Genomic DNA, 24983 nt, shown 5'->3' with positions numbered 1-24983 from the left:
AAAATTGCTAGCTTAAAAACAAAAGAGTTTCTAGTGCTCAAAGCAGCTTAGTTTGTATAGTGATGATCCAATATGCAATGCACATTTTAAGGCCAGAAAGCATCATTACAGAGTTAGTCCCATTTCTAAAGCAACTTTAGATAAAGGTTTGGGCAGAAGTGGGGAGGACCCACCACTTTCTTTCTACAATGGGGATATGCAGTTATATTTTACACATTTTACTATAGCAATTTCCAGGGTTGTTAATCTCTTTTCCTAAACAAGGAAAGTTAATGATACATAGACTATGATAACAGTTAGAGTAACCTTCCCATTTCAAGTAATATTCGACTTGTAATAAACTCTGCTGATTCCTCTTAGGAGGCACATTTCAAATAATTAATATGGCTCCCTGTTGATAGTAGCTGCTGTTGCTCCCAGCATTTTCCCAGCTAAGAGCAGACACAGTGGAGCTGCTGTAATATACAGAGCCTCTCATAATTGTAAGTAAGAATATTGTGCATTCACTGGCCATGTTTCAGTGGAACACTAAACGCACTGTTGTAAAGAAAATAAGACAGTGATTGTGCACTGTTAGCAGTCCACATGCAATATAGCTTATTAAAAACTTCAGGTTATCTTAATTATAAAAACATCTGATGTTTACCTATGTTGCATAGTTACTTGCAAAAACAGTTTTGTTTTTAAGCTCCTGCGTCATTACAAATGAATTGGTCTGAAACTTCATTGATCATATAAATGAAAATAAGAATCTTTCACTTCATCTGGGTTCAACATAACCTCATCATATAAAATAATATTGATTTCATGTCTAATCAAGGAACATGGCTTTCACCACAAATAATAACTGCTATGTACTCATACACACGCATCATCTCCTTTTATGCAACAAATATCACTATGAGGATTTGAAGTAGGTCTCAAGTTAATATTTTCATATATAAGAAACAAGTGGAGGAGATTAAGCAACTTGCTCAAGCACATGCTCTAGAGAATAGTAAGGCCAGTGGCATTTTGACTCTAAATCTAAAGTGTTTTCATCTCTATCATAATATTTTTCTAAAGAATATCTCAGTATGCTAAACCTAAAGAAATATGTATGGATTTCAGTGATTAAACTCTGACAAGCACAACTTTTGAAAATTGTCAGCCCTACATTCAGGTTGAAGTAAAGAGTCCCTTTAAATGCCACATCAGCCTCTGGTCTCCAGATAAGCATGTAACTTCAAGAGTGCTCAACAGGGATAGTTTAGGCAGCACGCGATTGCACCGAGTATGTCCATAAAGGGAATGGGAACATCAAAGGGCCCGTAGAATGGGATGGGGATTATTGATAATCAAGTCTTGAACTCAGACTGCCATAATTTTAATTCTCTCTCCAAGGAGAAATCTAGCAAACTGCAGGAGATGAGGTGTGGCAGGGAAAGCCACCCTGGTGGAAAATGACTGAAACTCTAAGACTTAGAGGAAGGTCAGACATTCGGTAATGGATTTCAACCTGGTGATCGAGATTTCTGCTCTACAGAATAAAAACTAAAAAATATGGAGCTTGCTGTTGACTGCCTGCATCAATCAAATTCTTAAAAAGATTTCCACTTCACTTTAGATCAGTGGCACTCACACATTTATCTCCACAAAAACCCTTAAAGGTAATAAAACCTTTTGGAAGCACAAATCAGTACTTCCTCCCCTTCTGTGGCCAAATGTTTGTCAAACAACCACAAATACATGGTTGCACAGACATCCCACAATTTATTTATCTATTCATCAGTTGATGGATATTTGGGATCGTTTCCACTTTTGGACTATTCTAAATAGTCAAATATTCTAATGTTTTCCTGAACCTTCATGTTGTACAAGTTATTGTGTGGACATATGTTTGCATTTTTCTTGACTGTACCTAGGAGTGAAATTACTGAGTTATATAGTGTAAACTCTTAAGGGACTGTCAGTCTGATTTCCAAAGAAGCCATACCATTTTACTTTTCATTAGGAGTGAATGAGGGTTCCAGGGTCATGGAGTTGTTTTTCAGGTGTTTTTTTTAAGGTAGTACTGCAGTTAAATCAGAGTTGATCCAATTTTGTCACAATATTAAGACAACTGTGAAATCTGTGAAGGCAACAATCTCCCCAAGTGACTATAGAAAAGTAAAACAAAGGGTCTGGGTCAGAAGATGTATAGTTGATCCACACTGAGAGAGAGGAGAAAAAAAATGAAATGATCTAGCCCCCACTAAAATAGGAACAGCTCACATCCTGAAATGAAAACGCATGAACTATACAGTGTCACATATGCCGAAGACGTAGAGGCTGTAAGGGTGCCAGTCAATAGAATCAGCACTATAGCAAAAACCCAAAGGCCATTATGGATTTTGGAAAAACCATTATTTTTCTATCTTCAATCTCTTTTTCGACTTTCATTCAATTTCTGTTTCATTGAGGAATCATGTGTGTCTACTAATGTTCAAATATAGAAAAGACTTGACCAGCACCAAGTACAAGAAAAAGCTCATTTTCCCCCTCTTTTTCTACTGTCAATAATTTACTTGCGCATCAGAACATAGAAATGCATTTTTAGAACCACAGGATTTGGAGGAAGAAAGACATTTGATAGCTTACAGTCCCAAATCCACATTAGAATGAGGAAACTATCTTGAGAAATTGGCGATATTCAAAAGTCAAATCAGGTGGTGGTTGTCAACAGCGATGCCAGAGGACAGGAAGAGAGGGAATGCCCACGGTTAGCCTGCAGAAAACTGCCCACAACCCTCATCGCTCTTACCTCTGAAGCCCTCCTTAGGAAGCTGTAATTTTCAAGGTGTGGGGGCATGATCTTTCAGTTGTGCCGAGACAGGTTTAGAGCTATTTATGAAAATAGGTACTTTCTTCCCCCCATTAGGCTTTGTCTACAAACTAAAGGCAGGTTAGCATAATAGGTAAGATCATGCCGGGGAAATATAACTGTGTTGGTATCTGGGCTCTACTATGTTTAAGCTACATAACTATTAGCCATGTAAGTTAGTTGCTAACGCCATCAACTATCAGGCTGTTTAACGTCTATGTACCTTAGTTTCCTCATTTGTATAATGAGGATTATAATAACATTGACCTCTTAGGGATGTCTTGAAGACTAAGTGAATTTACACATATGTAGTGATCATAACAGTGCCTGGTATATAGTAAAAAACTTAGAATTTTTAGATATTCTATTATTATTATAAATGAATTCTTTTCATTCATTAATTCATTAATCAATATTACTTGAGTGCCAATACCTGAGAGGTGCATTTTTAGTTGGTTAATACACATCACACAACAAAATGAATGATGATCCATATCCTTATGTAGGGAGAGACAGTGAGTAAGCAATTTACACAATTAATGCATCAATAATATTATATGTACAGGATGCCAACCAAGGGCAATGGAAACAAACTGCAAGGGGCCAAAAGGGATTTGGATTGGGAAGGGCAGGCTGCAGTTTTCAAAGGTGATCACAGCGTTGGAAGAGTCCAAGAGAAGACAAGAGATAATATCTGACTTTTATAGGAAACTAAAAAGATAAAAGTACAGATAAGGGTGCAAACCTACATTTAATAACTAACAGTAAAAGAACAAAATGTGCTGGTATCAGATGCTTTTCCCTAACACATTTACTTCAAATTTTACACCTATTCATAGGCATTCATGTGACCAATGAATAAGACATAAATAAAATAAGATGTGTAACTGGGAAAATGAACAGTAGCTTTTTCATAAAGTAAAAACAAATTTTACTACCACAAAGCCCCCATGGGTTTCTCCAGTTATACCATTTTTCAACTCAAATTTTCCTCATTTTCTATACAGTGTTGTAAACAAGTTTATGTCCCTCCTGGCAGATTTTATGCCTTTGTTTTGTTTGCTTTAGAATTTCAAGTTCTGATCTTGATTATAATCTAGAGATATGACATTCCCCCTCCCTAAGGAAAGTAAATAGATCGAGATTTTTGCTCCTGGGCTTTTTAATAATATTATCCTTTCCCTTTTACAACCTTTAATATGGTAGCAAGTTACATCTCTGCGTCTCTCTGCCCTGCTACAATAATAATTCCATGTAGAATGTGGGAGCCTCTACTAAACCACATTTAAGAGTGGCATATGGGATTTTTCAGAGTTTTTCTGATACTCTTAAAGCAGCTAAGCCTCCTCAAAAAAGAAAAGTTTATTCCCTTGTTGACTATAATCTCAGCTACTGATAAAAAATACCAGAGGCCAACGTTTTGTTTGTGCTGATGGAATACTGGGCGTGCCGAGCATTACACCAGCTTGCTTCTTTTGTCTTCCAATCCCAGCCTGACTATAACCATCTGGTGTTTATAAAGTCGGCTGTCAGGTGAAGATGTAAACACCAATCAAGAAAAGATTTATAAAGGTGCCACGTTGATGTCTATTGTTTCACTCTGGTTTCCTTTCCCCCCTTCGTCTTATTACTCATACGTATTTTCAGTGAATTTAGTAAAATATGAGGTAGAAGAGAAACTACATGATTGACTTATTGAGGATGTAAAGTCATTGATGGGAGAGCGAAGGTCACTGGTGGGCTTCTCCCTAGTGGATATTACTTGCGACACAGAAAACAGACGGAATGTGAAACTAAAGTAACTTCCTTGTAGCACCTGTGTGTGTGTTTCAATCAGCAAATATTTCTTCAGTACCCACGCCCACTCTGTGGTCAGTAGTAGTGATGCCATATGAGCAAGATAATATAATCCTTCCCATGAGAGAGTTCGGTCTAGACGCAGGGTTAAGTGATTACAGTGAAGTATGGTATGTATCTTTACAGAGATCACAGAGAGGGCCCAACAGCATCAACTGAGATAAGTGACATGAGGCACAGTACCCGAGGACGCTCAGGTTGAGGGAGTGGCAAGCGCTACTCTAGTGAAAGAGCCTGGCTGGCCTGGGCAGCAGAAGGAACACTGTAAGTAGACTCCTACAGAGCAGATGGGTATGAGGAACAGAGGACAGGAAACCACAGGTTGAGTGTGGGCAAAAAGATGATTAAAAATGTAATAATTTTCATAAATGTACAAGAAAGGAAAGAAGAAAGAATACATGTGAAGGGGAGCAGAATATGCCACTTTGAAAATATGCCACTTTGGCCTACTGATAATTTTGAATTAAAGTTACTTGAGAAAGAGCAAGTATAAGAAGGACCCTTTGAACCCCGCCCCCTGGTTTGTCCCCCTGAAAGTGAGAAATAAATCTCCCATGTGAAAGGTACCCACCCTGGACCAGGAGGGTAGAAAGCATCCTTATCAACAAAGATAGGGAATCCAGCCCCAAGAAAGCTGTATAAACGAACCCTGTTACTTGACTAATTTACTTCCCCAAGCCCAAACTCCTTTGTCTTGTCAGTTCTTCACAAGTCTATAGATTCTTTGTCTAAAAGGTATAAAAGCTTCCTGCTATGTTCACTTCAAGTTTCATATGTTTATGTAGCTCCTGTACATTAGAAATCAAATTTTCTTTTATCTTGCTAATCTGTTGAATGCCAACTTAATTATTAGACCAGCCAAAGAACCAAGAAAGGAAGAAGGGAAAGTTTTCCACCCCAATACATGCCTATCATCAGTTTCATCAATGGTCAACTGAGGGATGCACATCATTTCACTTCCCTTCCCCCTTGCCTCCTTTCCCATCCCAGGCACTGTGTAATAGCAACTGTAAGTTATTTGAGTATGTATCTATAAAATATAAGAGTTTTTTTTAAAAAATCTACTATCATAATACTTTAAAATTAAAAAGATACATTACAAAAAATGAATTTAATGTAAATTTCAATAAAGCAATTGTCTGGACAAAATCAACAGGAAATGAAACCTCTCAGCCTGCAAAATATCACATTGGTCCTGGGGTTGAAATTTTGCTGGACTGAGGGATTCTTTATGTTTATGGTGAATTTCAGGTGCTCACAAATATAGAGGGAAATATATTTTATAAAACCATACAAATGCTTTTCTTTCTTTCCCAAGCAAGAAAAATAGACTTGGTTGTTAAACGACAAACACTGAATTTTGGACGCATCACTTCAAAATTATTCCATGAAGTTTCAAAAACTGATTGTAGCAAGCATTACAACAATAAACTAGGGAAAACAAATACAAAAAGAAATCAGAGCACTTAGCTTCCCTGAATTTCTAGTTTTTCATAATCCTTCAAAAATAAACAGGAATGAACACATGAGAAAGCAGAAGATCACATTAATAAAAATGGTTATTTTCTGGGAGCCTAATACTAGGAAATACCACGTGAGGTAAGTATTATTTTCCATTTACAAACTGAAGTAACTAAAGCTCCGTAAGGTTAAGTGTATTTTCAAGGTTACACAATAGGGTGTGTGGGAATCAAGTTTCAAGTCCAGAGAAAATGTTCTTACTATGTAGCTCACTGCCCACACATCCTACAAATATACGCGCGGGGGGTCGGGAGAGCAGGCAAATATACTATAATTTCTGAAACTTAAGAAAATTTTCGTTCTCTTTTTCCAGGCTACCTAAAATTACTAAATGACTAAATCACAGAACAATTGGGATTCCAAAATTACTTTTCTCAGACAATGGCAAAATGTTACATTCTATAAGAAGTTAAATATATGGCATTTGTTTTTAAAAAAATAAGTACTTAAAAGGCATTAGGGTTCAGTAATACATATCTCCTTGAATCATTTTGATTTCCAAAAGCTGGAAAAAATACCTTTGAAGTGAATCCCCACACATACACTCACATCTTTCCTATTCTTTTTAAAAAAATTTATTGAATTTATTGGGGTGACATTGTTTAATAAACTATGTAGGTTTCAGGTGTCTAATTCCATAATACATCACCCATACATGGTATTGCGTGTTCATCACCCCAAGTCAAGTCTCCTTCCATCACCATTTAACCCCCTTTGCCCTCTTATACACCCCCCACATTCTTTCCCTATGGTAACCACCAAACTGTTGTCAGTGTCTATGAGTTTTTCTTTGCTTAATCCCTTCACCTTTTTCACCCAGCCCCCAATCCCTCTCCACTCTGATAGCTGTCAGTCTGTTCTCTGTATCTATGAGTCTGTTTCTACTTGTTAGTTTATTTTGTTCATTAGATTCCACATGAGTGAAATCACATGGTACTTGTCTTCCTCTGAGTAGCTTATTTCACTTAGCACGATACGCTCCAGGTCCATCTATGTTGTAGCAAATGGTAAGATTTCCTTCTTTTTTATGGCTGAGTAGTATTCCATTGTGTAAATGGAATACTCATGTACTGATGGGCACTTGGGCTGCTTCCAGATCTTGGCTATTGTAAATAATGGTTCAATGAACACAAGGGTGCATATATTCTTTTGAATTAGTGTTTCGGGTTTCTTCAGATATATTCCCAGAATGTGGAGTTGCTGGGTCCTTTTTAGTATTTTGAGGTAACTCTATACTCCCTTCCACCAGTCTGCATTTCCACCAACAGTCCACAAGGGTTCCCTTTTCTCCACATTCTGGCCAACACTAATCAACAAACATCTTTCTATTCTTTATCGCCACTGTACGGAGGCCAAGTTTGGCACACTGTAGTGTAAGAAGAAAATACTTTACTATTGAATCAGTTAATATTAAGGCCTATTCCATTGAGGGTGTGAGCATTCAGGGTGAGGAGCTGTAAAAAGTTAATTAGAAATGTCAAAATTTGGGTAACAAGGGCAAACCTAATCAGCAGAACTGTGATGTTAGGATGAACACAGGGGATCAATGATTCCAGTTGTTCAATTAGCACAGGACAAATAAGAGGCTGTTCCTAAGCCTTTTTTCTCTGCAAGAGCAAGTCTGATTTAGGAATAAAAGTTACCTCAAATATTTTGCTTACAATTTATGGTAGGTAGATTAATGGTCCCCCAAAGATGCCCACCTCCTAATCCCCAGGTTCTGTGAATATGTTATCTCACATGGCAGAAGGGACTTTGCAGATGTGATTAAGATTGAGATGGGGAGATGATGCTATCTAATCAAGGAACTTCTTAGAAATCAAAGAAGAAGAGTCCTTCAGAGTGATGCAAGGTGGGAAAAACCAGATAACCACTGTTGGTTTTGAATGCAGAGGAGGGGAAGAACCAAGGAATGGGGGCTGCTTCTGGGAGCTGAAAAAGTAAGGGATCCTTCCCAGAGTCTTGAGGAAGAACTGATTTTAGCCTGGTGAGAGCTAGGTTGAAGTTCTAGTCTAGAGAAGAGTAAGGTAAGAAATTTGCATAAGGCTTTAAATTTGTGTCAATTTGTTCCAGCAGGGATAGAAAACTAATACACATCTTAATAACGGCATTCGTTTAATTCCAAAAAATCCTGTTCGTATTAACTGTACATATTCAACTGGGACAAAATGATAGCATCTAACCAACCTGATGACCACCCACAGGCAATCTTTCTTTCCAGTATCCTGCATATATCTTTCTGGAATTATTCTATGCTCTTCTAACTAACTAACTAACTAACTAACTAACTAACTTATTCTCTCTCTCCCTCTCTGTCCCTCTCTCTCTTGCACACACATATATTTGTTTGAATTATTGCCATATTTAATCACATGGATATTCTGCATTTTTTCAAGCATGCTCTTACAGGTAATTTAGACCTTCAACTGCTTAACCATACCTTTCTAATACATTTGGATCCCTGTATTGCAATATTAAGAATGTACCACATCCTAAAATGTCACCAGTAGCACAGATAACACAACATTCTTCTAATCAGAAACAGGAAAACATGTCACAAGGCAATGTAATAACCTGATGAATGCAACTAAATGATAAGCATAAAACACAACTATATGTAGTGAGATGGTTAATTAGACAAAACAAAAGATCAGAGATGGAATTTTTTTTTAAAAAAAATCATCTAGCTCAACTTTTATAAGTTAGGAAGAGTAAACAGGCCCAGCCAAGATATAGGACACACCTAAGGTCAACCTAGTTCAGGGCAGAGGCAGACATAGAATAATAGTTATATGGATCCTAGTTAATGTGTCTTTTCCTCCATACTACTCTGTCTCTTTATCTTTTAAAAACATCATTATTAAGACATTATTTTTTTAGAGTGGTTTAAAATTCACAGCAAAATTAAGAGGGAAGGTACAGAAATTTCCCATGTATTCCCTGCCCCTGTAATAGGTATAGCTATTATCAATGTCCCCCTCCACAATGAAATTATATAGGTCACAGATTTACCGTGAGAATGAAATTAATAGTGAAATAATGATTATGAGTGTCTAGTACAGAATCAAGTTATATTTGAGTTTCGTTACCCTTCCTACCCCTTTACTAAACATTTATTTCCTTTTGGGTTATTTCATTGCTCTGATGTGCATTTCTGACATCTTACTCCTTAGTAAACAAAAATGATAAACATAAGTAATAAAAATAACTTTTTTGAAAGGTTTTTATTACCTAATTTTTGGAGAGAGGCAGTTAAGACAATAATTTTGGATCAACTTGAGATCAATCTTTGTCATGATTTCTGACAGAATCTGATTGTGCAGTGGTACATGTAATTGGCTGTTGATTCAAACCTTGTTATATATCAGCTGAATTTGTTGTAAATATTCAGATATTTCATGGTGTTTAAACAACGTAACAGTTATTCTGTGCAGAACTGTGATAATGAAGTACACTTTGATGATATACCTTGTTCAAAAATGAGTCATTCTAAAATGTAAATTTTTAAAACAAATTGTTTGATGTTAGTTTTATACCAGTTATTGATTCTGGAGCTTGCAGAGACAGAGGAGATAACTCCTCAACCCAAATAATGACAAAAGAGTAAGAAAGGAACTGTGACTGAGCCTTCATTAATCCCCCTTAATACCGTTATATTCATTAGGACAATATTTAATGAGTGCCGACCAGGTAAGACCAGGAATAAACCAATAAACTGTCAACCTTTCAAATTTGCAGTCAGATATAAAATTGTGGGCTTCAATTGAAAGGTCAATTTGCTACGGTAAAAAGAGTCTAATAAATATGTGTGTGACTCACAGTAGGTGTTCGATAAATACTTATTATTCTTTTCTATAAAAAGACAAAAATAACCTTGATAACTGAGAAGTAAAATTTTTGGGGTGACTCAGGAAAGGTTGGCAGAGGAACGAGCCTAAGGCAGATGCTGTGACTCCGTTAGGCTAAAGTTATCTGTTATGTTCACTCGGCTAATTCACTTGTGATATTTGGAAACATGACTCACCAGATTATAAAGTACTTTTGAAGTGAGAGAAAAAGATGAGGTATTTGATTTATGGCAGAAATTACATAAAGGGCACAGTGTATGGATTTCCTGAACCCATCTTTTTACTTATAATTCAATTTACCTATCAATAAAGGTAAATTAGTATTTTAAAAGATACCAATTATTTAACCCTTTTCAACATGCAGCCTAAATATCAAATTCCAAGAAAGCAAACAGGTGAAACAGACTTTATACTCATTTTTTGTTATGAAAATTTGTATAATATTTAAACATTTGTGTACTACATGGAAAAACATGAATAGCAAGTATGTGTGCGCATTTCATATTTGTATTTGTATTTAGAGTTACATACACACATACAAACCATGGCTACTCTCAAATTATCCTAGAATTTCTTAAACTTGCTTCAATATTTGTTATAATTTTATAAATAACAAACCCAAAACATCCTTTCTCTTCTCTAACCTGCCTTTACTGGAAGAGTAATCTAAATGAACATTTAGATTCAGTGAAGGCCTTACATAGGACAGTTCAGATATAAGACTCCATGAGGACTGGAAGCATAACAACTAGTTTCTGTCTTCTCTGCCATCCTAGGACTCACTAAGATGTCTTAGACACTGTACGAACTCAATGACTTTTTGGTGAAAATTCATACTAATGATATAAAAGAAATTAAGATGAATGTTAAAATTGCTCCACTTCAAATCCTAAACAAGGCAAATACTAGAACTCTGGGAAATTTCTTTCAAAAATAGAAACATATTCATAGTGCAACTAATTTTGTTTAATTGAGAAATGTTACAAATTTTCAATTACTACATTAACTGTCTCAGCCTCTTCATTTCTAGCAGTCTACATTCATGGGCTTCTTGATTGTCTCTACCAAAGGAGACACATACCAATTCCCCCAAATATACTTTAACCAAATGCATTTATGTAAAGTAGCTCTTTAAAAAAATACTCTTCTAATGTAGTTTTATCACTTTTACACCCCCCAATAATATAATTAAGTAGGTGACAATTACATCATTATGATAAACTGAAAAACTTGGATAAACTGGCATTCTATTTCTATTATTTATGTGTATTTAACAAGTGAAAATAGTTGATGACATAAAAGAAAGATTGAAATTATGTGTTTAGGAGAATGGGTTATGCTGCCTGAAAAGTGATATTAGAATTACTTCAAAGGCGAACTAGCAGGTGAAAATTTGCCTGAACCACAGGAGCGAGCACCAAGAGGAAAAGTACAGACCAGGGTATTTACAACAAAGAAGTTTATTCCCTAGAGTTCAGAGCCAGGAAGCTGGCCTGTTGTGCTTATGTTTTTCAAGTTCTGCTTCAAAGACTATGCTAGCATGCTAAGAAAAACATGTTAAATTTCATTCTTCTACCTGCTGATAGGTCAAAAAACATCCAGTAACACTAACTCAAAACAGGAATGGTAAAGCATATGAAAGGCACCTGAAACAAGGTTCATAGGTGGATAGCAAGAAATTGCTAACACGTCTTGTCTCCCTAAGGCCCCACTCCCAAGGAAGGATCTAGGATGTGAATAGCAGCAGCCTGGACTTGACCCAACAAAATCTCATCAATGGAGCAGTGTGACAATATAGATCCCAAAGTAAAAGCTACTCATTGTGTGTTACTCTCAAATGGTGCTCATTGGGCATTTTCTCTCTCAGCTCCTGAGTCAGTAAATCTTAGAGAAAAATCATAGTAAAACTAAACATAACTCAACTTACTTCAGAAAACAATAAAAAAGTTCAAATACAATCCTCATAGGTGTGGTGTGCAAAGAAGTTTTTTATATGTATAATGATATAGTTAGGCAGGATAATAAAGAATCAGAGGAGGTTTTTATAAGAATATGTATTTGTGTGTATATATACATGTATATGTATGCATATATATATATATATATTTATACACACACACACATATATGGTTTGTTTGTGATAGTAACTGTTCTTTTAAAGACAGGGAGACACCAATTTTCCCCACAATTAGGGCAGAATTTCCACTTCCTTTACATTTTTCTCTCTGATCTGTGAGAGGATCTCTCAAGAAGACAGCCCAGCAGGAGCCTCAGCATGTTCATTTACTTCACACAGATCAATATATGCCCCGAAAGACCTGAAATTGGAAAATTCCATGCAATGGTATCACGTGCATAGGCTTACAAAAGCGGAATCAGAATGGCCCAAGCATAACAAGCCCAGGTCGGCACATAGAGAAATGAAAGGATATGGATATTCGTCCAGATGATGACAGCAAATTTTACCACCTAACTCTTTTCAATAAACTCTAAAATATATCATTGTATAGAATGAAACTGCCTATAGTGAAATTCTGACATCTCCCCTCTGTGTGCTAAAAGGCTGAGCGCTGAAAAATCTGAACCCTTTGTGCAGATTGTTCATTTCTGACAGATTCATCCAACTTTTATATTTGCAATCTGAATCAAAGGAGTTTGAAAAAGTGAGAATTCATCTTTACACTCAAAGAACAGGAAGCACTATTAGCAGAATTTGAAGGATATATGCATTTATACTGTAGTTATCTACAAAGAGTGAGAATTGTCCTAGAAGTGAAAATATTTATCAAGTAACACTACAGGATTCGACTGATTTTAGGATACTGTGTATTAGATTTTAACAGTAATGTGTTTTTCAGAGTTTTCCCATATTATTTGGTAGTTTTATGTCTCCCCTTTAAGAGACAAAAATATCGCCCAGCTGGCGTGGCTCAGTGGTTGAGCATCAACCCAGGATCCAGGTGATTGGGGTTCGATTCCTGGTCAGCGCACATGCCCGGGTTGCGGGCTCGATCCCCAGTCGAGGGCGTGCAGGAGGCAGCCGGTCAATGATGACTCTCTCATCATTGATGTTTCTGTCTCTCTCTCCCTCTCCTTCTCCTTTCCTCTCTTTGAAATCAATAAAGATATACTTTAAAAAAAAAGAGAGACAGCAATATTGTTTTCATATTTCTAAAAAAGTCATCCTATTTCTTTATTGAAACTTAACGTAGGATTAAATGAATCTCTTGATTCCTGTTATGTCTCAATTTTGGTTACTTTTTTTCTTTCCTTCAGACTTCAAGAAAACAGCATCTGATAGATATTTCAGCTTGTCTCAAGTGAGATTAAACTGTTATTATTCATACAGAACTTCATTTTAAGATTTATATTTGGGGAAACAGCAAAGAAGCAATAAACCTGATTCTATGTTTATAAAAAAACAAAACAAAATACCTCTACTAGTGTAAACTTAGACGATTTTTGTTGTGTAGAATAATATGTCTGTTTTCTTTTCCAGTATCCCTTTGTTTTAGGATACATACAAAACTCAATATCTATCTTGCTCAGCTTAAATATATTGGTAGGGCTGACCCTCTCTAGTATCCTTTAAAATCTGAGACTAGAGCTCATCACTCAGGTTTGCCCACTCAGAGGTTTTACTAAGTATATCAGAAGACATAATCAGATTCTTCCCTGGAATTTGCTAGTGCTAACAGGGAGAAGGGACACTCCTTCTGTGAGAACCTGAGCCCCATGAAAAATATAGGCTCCAAGATGCTGGTGTTTATCTGTTGCCACGTGGAAAGAAGTGTATCTGAAAAGGGGACCAATCAGAGGAAGCAGAGTTTAGGGACTAAGTGAGATAAGAGCCTTGATAACAGAATAGAACACCTCCTTTTTTAGGTCTGAAGCAAACCTCACTCTTTGGATGTCCAGTTAACTGAGACATTCAGTTCCTTCTCTTGGCTTTAGCTAATTTGAGTTAGGCTTTTCTTACTTTAAGACAAAAGCATCTTGACTAATATTGTGTGTGCAGGCATGTGCATGTTGTCTGGGAAGCAGAAATATTTTCTTCGTTTAATAAGTGCACATTATAAAAGAAAGCCGATCACTTCAATTATTTTTTCCCTTGACTATTCAAAAATTTACTAATAATGGTTTCAATTCAATTAATTCAGCCACATATAGCTCAGCCAATGCATCTTAATATATTGCTTTTTTGAACGGGAATACTTGGAAGGCAAATGTACCATTCTTTTAAAATTTCTCATTATCAATTACTCAAGTGCTGATGAAGTAGCAATAAAGGGACGCACCTTAGAAAACGTAGACAGCAATGTTACAAATAAAAAATAGAAAAGACTTGCTAAATCAATTTGTATGTTAGTGAGGGAGAAACACTCATGTATATTATTTTACATATAATCTATTCAAGATCATGAAATCATTCAATCATTAAGGAGCATGTTCACTTCTGGAAATGGATTATGTCAAAGTCCAAAATGTCTGAAGTTCTGTTATATCTTGATAATGCTTTTGAGGGACACTAGGCATCACTCAAGAACCTGAACACACCCTACTATGAGGATTTGTTGCTTATATTATACGGGAGAGCTAGACTTGTTATTGTGCGCTCCTTTCACATAGAAGGAGCAACTGATGCCTTATATCATGAGGCATATTTTTCCTTTCCTTTCTGTATGTCACTGCCACAGGATTTAGAATGTGGCAGTTCAAAGTTCTATTGGAACAAGAAGCAATGGTTTCAATGAAGGGATGCTGTTTTTCTCACTTTATTCTACTACCCAACACCTTACTTTGATGAGATAAATGTGAGATTCTATTAAATAAAAAAGGCTAGACAATGAATACAATTTAAATATACTCTTAATTAAAAATCAGTTCCATGTTATAATGTCCATTAAGCATTGTTTCTTATTAATATTTCACATCAGGTGCTGATAGTTTCAATAGCCTTGAGGTTCTAAATGCTTGATACTAATACAAATGCTATATCAAGTTTAAAAATATCACACAAACCAATCAGATGTCACAATTTATAGCCTCCAATTTAATAATGGCTTTACCATTAACTTCATTTCTATAAATAAACATATTTTCAAGTAGATTATTGTGCAGAAGAGCATAAGGTCTTACCAACAGGTGCAAAACCCGAAAAGCAATGTCAAATACTAATGAGTTCAATCATCTGCCACTGAACATCATGCATGCATATATTTTTTCCTGAGGTGACACTGTGCTAACTTCATGGAAGGTTTGAGGCTAATGGACCCTCTTAACTATTTTTTCAACCTGATTAAATTGCAGCGTTAACTGTGTATAAAAGCAGACTCATCTACATAAACCAGGTACAAAGGAGGAGATCAGTACTGCAACTGGCTGAGGAAGTAAAGCTGGTCACAAAAAATTCCAATCAGACTTATTTGCTGTAAAGGAAGTAATTAAATTGTTATTCCAGTATATTGTCATCACATTATCTTGAAAATATTATACACATGGAAGGATCATTTTCATGAAATCCTCCTTAGAATTGTGTTTGATGGCCTACAATTGGATCTGATATTGAGAGGGCTCTAGAGGAATTTAGTCCAAACCTAGCTGTTCATAATAACCCTTTACAAGAAATTACATTATTAGAAAAATCATCTAACATGTCCGAACAAGTATCTTTGGTTATATTTTAGGATAATTCCAGGAGAACTTCTTGATTTTCGTAGGTTAATTAAATCAACATGCAGGGTTACTAATTCTACCTTGAACCTCTGCTACCATAAACCTAGCTCTGAGCCAATTATTTTCAGTACATGGATGGCCAGATAGTAACTTCTTCTGACCACAACTGCATCTACCTATCTCAGTTCAGGCTGGAAACTTTAAGCTTAGCCTTATCTAAATGCCACTGTGCTTCTTATTAAGAAATAGCCAAAAATGGTGCAGACAAGAATGAACCTCTGAAAGCAGACCCATCAAAATGATTAGCTAACAGGTCCTGTCAAGTCTTCTCCGTGTTCAGAGTATCATTCAATATTCCAAAGCAACAGTCATTCCTGCTGAATCTCATGCTGATAGCTCAGGTCCTGCCTCAACTGTACACATACATAGATATGTCCTTGGATACATACATTTTTTCCCTGTTTATGTTTCACTCTTGTTCACTGTTACTAGATGATTAAGGTTAGTCTTTGTTATACCTGACAAGGCTGAGATAGGTTTCACTAACTTTAATCAAAGTTATATATCCCCAAGCATATGAGCTTCAGTGGTGAGGCAATGTAGTGCTATGGTTAAGAACACAGGTTGTAGGGACACAGGTCTGTGTGTACTAACTGCAGTTACATCACTGATGGACTCTGTGGCCTTGGCTGACTTAGTGTCAGTTTCTTCATCTGTAAAAAATAAACATGGGATTATGGTAAGGGTTTTAAAAAATCATATATATATATATATATATATATATATATATATATATATATGAAGCAAAGTGCCTGCGACGTCCAGTGGGCGTGGCTCAACAGTTTAGCATCAACCTAGGATCCAGGAGATCGAGGTTCGATTCCCGGTCAGGGCACATGCCTGGGTTGTGGGCTCCATCCTTAGTCGGGGGCGTGCAGGAGGCAGCTGATCAATGACTCTCTCATCACTGATGTTTCTCTCTCTCTCTCTCCCTCTCCTTTCCTCTCTCTGAAATCAATAAAGATATATTTTTAAAAAGTGCCTGCCACATAATGAGCACCTGATGTTGAACTACTGTATCATCATTGTTTGCATCGTCACTGCCTCACGCTTGTTTCTTCTGAGGCGGATGAGATAATACCAGCAGTCAGTCCAGTCCCTTCTGGGCCACAGGGTGTTTTAACCTGGTGATGAGGAGACAGTGTTGACAGATGATAATGGTCGCTGAGGATCAAAGCCCTGTCTTTAACAGGAACACTAGGCAAGCTGACTGGCCTCTTGGAGGTTCCATTTCCCCCCCGTAACACAGGGATAGTGACAGATTTCACAGACGGGGCTCAGCCAATGACGCCCTGCAGGCCAAATCCAGACCATGCCCGAATTTTGCACGGCCGGCCTGTAATTTAAGAATTGTTACTCTGTTATTAAAAGGTTAGAAGAAGAAAAGGAAGTAGGAGGAGGAGGGAAAAAGGGGAGTCCAAGGACCAGGGGCACCACCTGCAGCACCATTCGTAGCCGGCAAAACCTAAAACACTTACTATCTGGTCCTTTACAGAAAAAGTTTGCTGATCCCTGCCTTTGAAGTATGGTGAATATTAAGGGAGCCAATATTTGAAATATGCTAAGCAGAGGACTTGGCATAATTATAGTTATTATTCTTGCTACTAACCTTCTAAGCCTTCATCTAAATGTCACAGTAAAGGAAGCAGTAATTCTTCTTGTGCCAAATTTAACTGCTGATGTGGAAATATATGGTGTTCTAAACTCATTAGAAAGAACCTTCCAACGGGCTTCTTTTCCTGGTTAAAGGAATATGCTAAATAAGGCAGGGGTGGATGTATGATATTATCTTTGCCAGGAATTTTTTGGCAAAAATAGTTTAGATCATTTTGTTTCATGTAGCTGCATTTATGGGGAATTAGCCCTATATCAAAGATCACCATTCAGGAACACACACACACACACACACACACACACACACACACACACACAGAAATTATCATGGGTACTGCTTTGTGTGTACCTACTGTTTGCTCAATTTTACCATAAATGGCAGTCACATACTATAGGTCTCGAAAATAATAAAAGTTTCCAATGTGATTTGGTATGATTTTAGCTCTGAGATCAGTTTTTTGAACCTAGTTAATGGTTGATTGTCTCTCTTGCTATTTATCAGTAATTGGTATGTACAATACAAGACAAGAGAGTGGGAGTCAGTTGCTTCAGAAAATGCATGCTCCTGATTTTGTGTATAGGTACAAAGGTAAAAATGAAACAGTGTAAATAATAAAGACTGAGATAGGCTTTCTAAGCATTGTTTGTTCATCTTAACCCTTCCACTTGCCAAATATGATAGAAGGCTATGCTTTCCAATATTAACAGATGGGTGCTCCAGTGACTTTTCTAGTCACAAAACAAGTCTACAGAGGTAGATATTAAAATAAAGTAGCTAACCAAAATGACAACACATTAATTATTTAATGTTAATAATGACATGGCTCCTGATATGCAAGTTGAACATGAAAGAGAAAAATAATCCACCCATTAAAAATTGAGAATTCATACACGTGATAGTTAAATTTAATCTAAATAGGAATACGTGTTTTGGGTTTTTTCCCCAGTAGCGTGAATATTTGGTTAACCACATAGACTTACTTGTTTTATCAGTTGGTTTATGTAAAAATAAACTCATAAAAATATAAAAATGCTAATGATGTTATTTGTTGACTACAGTTAACTCTGTGCTAAATGCTCTGTTTTTGTCCTTACAACAAATCAATGAGGCAGTTACTATAGTTATCACTATTTAACAAATGAGGAAATGAACTCACCATTTAAATTATGTTTTTTACCCCACATACTCTGCCTCAAATCTGTAGTAGCCTTCCAGAGAAAATATGGCACCCAAACGAATACTAAAGACTTTGATTTAATGGGGAAGGCCCGGGGGTGGGGTGGATGTAGGGTGGAGGGGATCAATGTGGGGAAAAAAGGGGACAGCTGCCATACTTTCAACAATAAAGATAAATTAAAAAAATACTTTGATTTAGAAATATGATTTTGTAGGGGACTTAATTTCCAGATTGGTCTAAAATTAACAACTGATATTTTGAAATATTAGTCATCGTGCATCATAAAGTCTAAATATTCTTCTGAAACACCAGAGTTCTAACCAAAACTATGATTTTCTTGTTATAAAGTTACCATGCTTAACTTCTCTGAGAACGCAAAGCTATCAAAGAACTAAAAGAAGAAAAATACTACCAAATTTTTTTTGAATTGGTCATGTAAAGAAAAAAAGGCAAAGGCTACTAAGAAATTTCTTTAATTTCCTTTTGCCTTAGGAAAGAAGTGTTGTGCTTGAGAAGCAAAGGTAGAGCCATCTTGAGAGAAAGTGAAGGCTGTAAATGATGAACTTCAAAAATTCTAAAGAAAAAGGCAAAACAACTATATCACAAAGTTATATCGTTCAGTTATAAAACCCAAAATGCAAACTGCTTTTTTGTTTTGGCTTTTGAAACTGGTTTCTACTTTGTTCAAATGAGATTCATTAATGTTTAAACTACTCTAAAGAAAAATTTAAATTACATCTGGTAAATAGCTAACAATACTGTGTAAAATATAACACTACATCAAATATTAAAAAAAGGAGAGGCATTTAGATTTAGCATGAGAAATTGAGGTAAAAGAGAAATCAGTAAGGCTATTTTCAAAGTCATAATAAATTTAATCAAGTATTATTAGACTAGACACCTCTTTTATTAATTAATCAACAAATACTTATTAAACCCTCATAAGGTGTTAAGCCAGTGATTCTCTAGCCCCATCTCCCTCAGAATCACCTTCAAAGTATTTGCAAATATCATAAGAGCTCTGACTTCAGTTTTTGATTTGATCCCTTTATTTTCCTTTTAAAAAAAGTTTTTGTTGAATTCAGAGAGAGGAAGGGGGGGGAGAGAGAGAGAGAAACAGCGATGAGAGAGAAACATCCATCGGCTGCTTCCTGCATTCCTCCTACTGGGGTTCGAGCCCGCAACCCGGGTGTATGCCCTACCCGGGGAATCCAACTGTGACCTCCTGGAGCATGGGACTACACTGAACCCACTGGGCCACATTGGCCAGGCAAATCCCTTTATTTTTAATCCAGAGAGACAGCCTTGCTATCTCTAAGAATTACTCTAGTAATGGGGCACAGATACTGATGAGAGGAAGAAGTCCCTCAGGTATGTTGGGGTGGAAAAAACTGAGTCTCCCCATTAAAAATTATGATAAGAATTTAAAATGAGTATGTCATAGAAACCCTCTAAAAGATTCCATTCTAACAGGAGAAACAGGCATGCATCAAAAATATAAGTTTACAGTGTGTTCAGTGTTATAGCAAAGGTACAGAGCAACAAAAATAGGAAACAAACTTCTCTGTTTTGGGGGAAACCATCACAGAGGAGAGAAACTCCAGCTGGGTCTTAAGTAATGTGACCATTGGACCCCGTTGACACCTATTTTCAGACTTTCAGTTTGGTTAGCTCACCTTTTCTTCTCAAGTGTCTCCATTTGAATGATAAATTACGTGAATATCCCAATCTTAAAGGTACATTGGAGTTTGCCTCCTGAGTGAGGAGAGAGAGGCAGAATTAAGGTGGCAGCAGGTGCAGAGTTTCGTTTGTGGGAAAGAGCACGGGGACTGCAGCAGTTCATTGTGTGAGAGAACACGCTGCAGGGAGTAAGAAGTGGGGTATGAGATAAGAAAGTAAGGAGGATCAGATTACGGTCGCATTTTCCAAAGCAGTTGCAGAACAATCTGTTTAGGGAGTGAAAAGAAAAAATGATCCTTTACAAAAAGTAGTAGTTCCTTTGGGCTTCTCTCTGAAATTGGCACACTTCTAAGAAACAGTGAGAGCCCATGCATGTCTGAAAATCACTCCTTTGAAATGGGTAGCTGAAAAGCTGGAAAAGTGACTTTTTCTTTATGTATACATATAGTTAACGTGAACAGCTGAAAAGTATTCATTTGCAGATGGTAGTTGATAAGCTGAAAAAGTGATCATTTTCTTTATGTATATGTATTTTTTATTTTCCCAATTTGAATAATATATCTACTCTCTAGCCATAGTTAAATGGAGACGAGTTCGAATGATTTCGTCAAGGTCACATAAACTGAAAGGAATGAAACTAGAAAAGAATTCTAATCAGCACTTGCTCTCTAATCATTCTTGATATGTTCTAGGATAAGCTCAAAAAGATTTTTTTCATTTTGTTTTAGAAAATAGCTATTACTGTTTCTGTAAGACATACAGAAAGATCCAATGAATAGCTCTTCAATTTCTCCTCAGTGGTCTGACATAAAACTATTCATGTAAAATGCATTTTTTGCATAGGAATTTTTTGAGCTGCTTAGGCATGAAAAGAGGTTAGGAGATAAGAAGTTATTCATGTGGAAGTAATTTTAATGGCAATAAGTGACTTTCTCTAGAAAATCTGCACTTAAGATACATGCTCAAAATGGTCATTAGTTCACAAGCAAACATGACAGAAAGCTGAAGGAGCCATCACCTACCGGTTTACCTCATTTAGCTCTAGGACTTTCAAATGAGCAAATGCCTCTTACAACTCTGCTACCCCATCTTTAAGTCAGTCGTTCACCCCAAGTACATCTGAGTTCCTTTTCACTGTGAGTATCTCCACAGGCAAGCAAACAACCACATGTCTTTCCTCTCCAGGAACATCAGTGACAGGAAGCTTTTATTTATTTCACACTGGAAGAAACAGACAACTAGGCACGAATCATGGCTATTCAATTAGCATTATCTGAAATGGAATTCATGGGAAAACATCACACTCATTATTTAGGAAGAGACAGGTGTCCTCTTTACAGATTAATTGGTTTAAAAACCAACCAATTTGGTCTTTTCCGAAAGCATGACAAGCAGAAATTTCCTTCCAGTTTTGAATATGTCAGTAAAGGACACACAGAGGTATAAACTCCTACAGTGGAAAAATATACTAGACAGCATGCTATGATACGGCATCCCTCATGTCCTTACCTTGTGAAGACACAGTGACCCAGTGGCAAATGTCCAGGTCACAATGACACTTCCACCACCACTGGTAAATGAGTTTATAAGTAGATGAAACAGCTAAATGACATTTTGTGTATTGTCAACAATCCTAGGTCACATGTTTAAGACACCTATAACTACAAAAATAAATATGATTTACCTGGTTCTTTCAAGGCAATATAACCTTATCAGCTATCACCATGTCTGCAAAATAGGTTATAACATCATGGAGATGGCACCTAGCATCCTTTTTTGTAAAATAGATTTGCCATGATTCAATGTGCTGATCATTATACATTAAGGACCTATTCTACCTCCTCCAGCTCTTCAACGTATGTTTCTTTTTAGGAATTACAGGGTGTGGCAAAAGTAGGTTTACAGTTGTGTGTGAAACAGAGTTTATTCTTGAATTATTATTTATTAATTATTGTATTATTTCCCACAGGAACAACTATAAATCTACTTTTGCTCCACCCTGTATATAAAATGCATTCCCATCGATAGCATAAATTTAGGCGATGTTATTGCTATACATTGTTTATGCTGCAGACTATATGTTGTCATATTTCTCATGATAAGTACCATAGTGTTCATCATAAAAGCAATAGGGAGTTAAGAAAATAAACCATAGGGTTTCAATGATAGTTTCGAGCTTTGGAAATATCAGGTAGCTGTGTGAACAGTGTGAGAGCGAGAATGCTGAGGAGTATGCTGAGGCTGGAGGCTGGGAGTTCAATTAGCTCTTGCAAGAGAACAGGCAAGTGATGTTGGCCCAATAGTCTCCTGCTTTTCAGACTCCAAACCCTTAAAGGAAAAACACACATCTATCAGAAACAGCGACTCACACAGCAGCCGGGAAGCGCTCAGAATCTGACAGGTGCTCAGGTGGCTGTTCCCCTCCCCGCCCCACTCCAGCAGCGAATCAAAGGGCTGAACCAAGACAAGGACAGTGAGGTACAAGGGGGGGGGGGGGGATTCCAGGGTATGATTTCAAAAATATCCAGTATACCAGAATTTTAAGAGAATGAATGAACGTTGTGTATTTGTCAACACAGTTCTAGCTTCTGTTTTTGCTTATTTTAAATAATATGACAATTCATTAACACAGAGCTATCTGAGTAATTTATGATCGCATAAATAAATGTTCAGCCAAAGTGTCAGAGGAATTGTGTAATACTCCCAAATTTTAATTTAGAACTATAAAATTTTATAACAAATACATGTTTTAAATTATGGGCACTTGATTTCCCATAATGTCATAGTAAAAATAACCTACTTATTTTGAAAGCAGGAATTTAAATATGAAATATTTAGGGCAGGTTGCAACTGACAAACATAATGATAACCTGGAGTGACCAAGGAAACGTAAAATGTTAAAGTGACTTAGCTTTGCTATAGAAATTACAGAAATGACCTCTCCAAAATGATTAAAATGTGTTTTAAATGTTTTCGGGCTTAAGCATTCTCATTTGGATGAAAATTTTAGTTATTCAGAACGAATCATTTTCTGAGGAATTCAAATAGGAAAGCTTTCATTCTACTTTTAATAACAGGTGCTGGAAAAAGGGCATGGCTCACCTATGCATTTGTACTGTACGTCGTACATGCCAGTACCGATTACGCAACACCTTTTCAGTGTCTTTTTGGAACCTTTAGCATTGAGTCATATAATGTATGTTCTAGTGTATAAATATATTTTGGCAAACGTGAACATAATTAAAAATTACTGTAATTACACCTGACTGGTAATGAAAACATTTCATTCCTTAGAGAATTCTCTGAAAGCAGATTATCAGTCATTTTTAATATGAAGTACTGATTAAATACTTAAAGTTCAAACTTGTCAGTTAAAAGAAAGCTTAGCATACTTACTTGGCAATAACACCCCAAGCATAATTAGAAAGTCTAAACAACAGTAGTACATTTTAACTTCTAAAGAGAAAAATAAAGCGTAAAATGAGTAAGATTATGTATATGATTTTCTATATATTTGATAATCCTTAGACAAAGAGATTGTGGAATCTGAGATCTTCCTTTGGCAGGTCACAAAGGAATAATTAGGAATAAGTGGTCTGATTTTAGGTGTTTTATTAAAGCCCTTATATGATGTCACTTCTCTGAGAGTTTTTCCTTCTGTGAGTAAAGACCAACTAATATTCATATTTTTCCTTCTATCACTTAATGAAAAGTATTCCAAAAAAACATAAATTCAAGCAAATAAATACATACTTTCCATTCCAATAATAGATATAACCTAAAATTTAAGGTATAGTTATCTTAATAAAAACATTTTGAAAATTAAATGAAAAAATAAAGCCTAGATAAGTAGCAAACTTTAATGCATGCATTTATGTCATAAATGTATAAATTTCTAATATCATGGCTCCTATTAAAATTTATTAAAGCCCTGGCCAGGTAGCTCAGGTGGTTAGTGTTGTCCTGATACACTAAGGTTGTGGGTTCGATCCCTGGTCAGGGCACATACAAGAATCAACCAATGAATGCATAAATGAGGGGAGCAACACATCAATCTCTCTCTTCCTCTCTCTTCCCCCCCCCCAAAGCAATCAATAAAAAAATTAAAATTTATTAAAATGTTTTCCATTCTCTACTTTAATTTTAAAAGTGAGGACTGACTTAATTTAAAATCCCGTAACTGAAGTTCTAAAACATAGATTGTACAGTCATATAGGGTAGGGGAGGCATAGTTCGATATTTCATATAAAGAAGTCATACTTTGGAAAGCTCTAGTTGGTTTTCTTAAGCATAAACTCATCATGAGTCAACAGAAGGATGTGGGTGCTTAGCTTCAACTACACTCAGTCTATATTAAAACGGCTTAGTATTCTGAACAAAGTCAGATGTAGACTGAAATCCTGGCTCTTAAGCTTATGAGTAGTTTAAGCTTTGTAACTGCCAGTTTCTTTATCTGTGAAATGGGAAAAATAAAGCCACATGCTTCCCTGGGAAAGCTCATTGAATTTTAGTGCTTATTGTTGATAATCAAATCACCTCTCCACGGATCCCACTGTTCTGAATGTTGCGCCTCACTTTGAGAATGAAAGGAGACAAGGAGATACGGAGTCTAAAAACCAGGTCATAAAAGATACGTAGTTGAGAACTAAGGATGCTCAGGTTGTAGAAGACTGAAAAGGGGGCAGTTATTAAACTTGTGGTGAGCTA

At 36.4% G+C, this 24983-nt stretch overlaps 1 protein-coding gene across 11 annotated transcripts in view; it reads right to left on the bottom strand.

Moving 5' to 3' along the window:
• The window catches only part of ADGRL3 (adhesion G protein-coupled receptor L3), a 698136-nt gene that overhangs the window by 203499 nt on the left and 469654 nt on the right, over positions 1-24983 (bottom strand). The gene's annotated exons all lie outside the window — the stretch shown is intronic.

Source organism: Miniopterus schreibersii, assembly GCF_964146895.1.
Source record: "Miniopterus schreibersii genome assembly, chromosome: 1".
NCBI lineage: Eukaryota > Metazoa > Chordata > Mammalia > Chiroptera > Miniopteridae > Miniopterus > Miniopterus schreibersii.
Note: the sequence above shows the minus strand (reverse complement) of the source record. Positions and strands in the feature narration are given on the sequence as shown.